The 2500-nt window shown below is 38.7% G+C and overlaps 1 protein-coding gene across 2 annotated transcripts in view; it reads left to right on the top strand.

Annotated features, from left to right (window-relative positions):
• dnajb2 (DnaJ heat shock protein family (Hsp40) member B2) overlaps positions 1 to 2500 on the top strand; it is a 7618-nt gene that overhangs the window by 4278 nt on the left and 840 nt on the right. The window contains exon 9 of one of the 2 annotated variants that reach the window (XM_035651026.2): positions 1 to 2264. This exon is cut by the window's left edge and continues 662 nt beyond it. The exons of the other annotated variant lie outside the window; for it this stretch is intronic. The gene's annotated coding sequence lies outside the window, so the exon portion shown is untranslated. Of the gene's footprint in view, positions 2265 to 2500 lie in introns of those variants that run through there. 2 annotated transcript variants of the gene reach the window in all.

The following is a 2500-nucleotide window of genomic DNA, read 5'->3' as shown; positions in this document are numbered from 1 at the left end:
TTTTATACTTCCCTCAGTGTTCCTCGAATGCAATGTGATGGCCAGATTGTTAATTTGAGGCAGTGGCTCAAATGATGACGTGTAGTCTTAACACCTCTAAAGGAGACAGTGTGAGTCAGCTCTGACCGGGCTTGCGGTTTCCTGCTGGACATTTCAACATAATCTGTCAAAAAAAAAGCAAACGTTCAATAACTTTGCTTTATGCATTTGATGCAATACAGAGGATTGTTTCTGAATGACCTCACTTATGTTGCCAAATATTACATATTGCCAACAGAGAAGAGTGGGAATAAGAGGGAATTAGATGTGGCCAAGTTTGCAGTGATTTTAAATCCTAATTAGTGTGTGTGTGTGTGTGTGTGTGTGTGTGTGTGTGTGTGTGTGTGTGTGTGTGTGTGTGTGTGTGTGTGTGTGTGTGTGTGTGTGTGTGTGTGTGTGTGTGTGTGTGTGTGTGTGTGTGTGTGTGTGTGTGTGTGTGTGTGTGTGTGTGTGTGTGTTCAGACAGTCTGGCAAAATAATTCATCAGAACTGACGGACTCTTGGCTAAGTTTGACACATCGGAAATAGAAAAGTAGGCCACAGAACTTTCTCTGATGATTGTCATCATATCTGTGATTTTTAGGCACCAGGCATCTTGACCCGGCCGTTAAGTCGTCTCTTAACCGTGTGCATGTTTACAGTCCACACACTCATAGCCATAAAATACCTGGCTTTCAGCTCAAATCGTAAAACAGCACATGGCAAAATGGGAACATTAAAACAGCAACCTAAAAGTAATCTAATGATTGGTAGAAGAGTAACATTAATCAGATTAAAAGCTAAAATGTTTTTCTGACAGACAATAAATAAGATAGAGAGAGAAAATAGTAAAGCAGATTTCAGGTAAACACTCGCAGGAACTGAATGCTGCAATGTTGTGTGGTGGAACCAGGTGGGCTGAGTGCGCTGACTATGCTTGTTTTTTACTTTCACAGTATTTATATAACACGTAGACCTGCTTCATAATCAAAAAAAGACATTAAGGATTCTCACTTTCTACAAAATGGGGCTTTAAAGTGAAGCACACACTCACACTTTGCAAAAAAGCAAATACTATAGTATGTACACTACGTTCAGGCTCCTCAATTAGAACAGGTATGGTAGCTTTTATTGTTTTAGCAATTTTTTAGGAATGAGGAGCTCTTGACTACATCATGGTTTAACCATAATGCACTTTTACTGAAATATTATCACTCTTTTTTGCGGGGGCCAGATTGTAGAGAGTGTAATAGTTTTGAAACGACACTTCATGTGGGCGAAGCACATGTGGCCAGCGTTATGACAATGATTGTAGAACAGTTCTGAAAAATCATGATAACAAATATTTTATATTTTGATCCCTTCGGTGCCTTTTAGACATTTGAACTACTTAACATGTTCACCGTGCGTACATTATCACTGCAAGTGCCCGGTCCGAACAACAAATATATTTGAAGCAAAGCAAATGTACCACAGTCAACAGAGAGCATTGGGGGTTTTGTGTTTTTCTTTTGGCACCAGCTTTCCAGCCAACATGGCAAAACTCTTTGAGGAAGGAATATTTAAGAGTGATCAAATTTAACATGTATGGGTGTATGAAAGTCACCTCTAGTCTGATTTCCCGTTGACTGGTTTGAAAGAGGAGATACAGCAACATTTTCCTAAAGTGCACCTCGGAAAAATGCTAAACCCCCAACTGCTTTTACATGAGATATGAATGTATTAATGGCCAAATACGTATTTCAATCAACCAGAGTGAAGGGCATTTATTAAAGGTATAGAGTGTAGGATTTTAGTGGCATCTAGTGGTGCAGTTGCATAACACCACCAACTGAATACCCCTCCCTGTCAAAGAGTGAGAGAGAGAGAGAGAGTGTGTGTGTTTGTAGGTTTATTATGTGGCAGTCATATATTTTTCACGAGTGCCTGAGATATTTTATATTGCATGGGTTTTTACTTTCACTTTAAAGGATAACTCTCATCACTGGCAAGACTTCAACACAGCTCAGAGATTATATCGTCAGCTCACACAAACTGAGATCATTCTGACTCTGTCGACTCTGACTTGTTAATCGTGTTTTCCTTTCCTCGCGATTTGGGAAGAGGAACGGGGCAGGTGGCTTCTCATGTAAATATATATCAGCCTGTTTTATTTGTGCCACATTGAACTGACAAGTGTTTACTGTTGTTTTTGTTTTCCGATTGTTAAAAGCGAAATAACAAATAAAGATTGAGCCAAAAGAGGAGTTGGGATATTTGGATTTTTCTTTTCAGAATATGGCAGCAAGAATCATGCATTTTCCACAACTTCACATTAATTTCATGATCTACACTGGCTACTAGTAATACAATTGCTACATAATGATAATATCTGACATGTATTTTAAATGATTCCCTGGTTCTCTGGAGCTCCATAAAACAGCAGATATAGATGAGCCTTATTGGAATTAATGCATATAATTTAGAACATATTTAGTCTTCT

The sequence above is a fragment of the Scophthalmus maximus genome, chromosome 14, assembly GCF_022379125.1.
Source record: "Scophthalmus maximus strain ysfricsl-2021 chromosome 14, ASM2237912v1, whole genome shotgun sequence".
Lineage (NCBI taxonomy): Eukaryota > Metazoa > Chordata > Actinopteri > Pleuronectiformes > Scophthalmidae > Scophthalmus > Scophthalmus maximus.
This window is presented reverse-complemented; position numbering and strand designations above follow the sequence as displayed.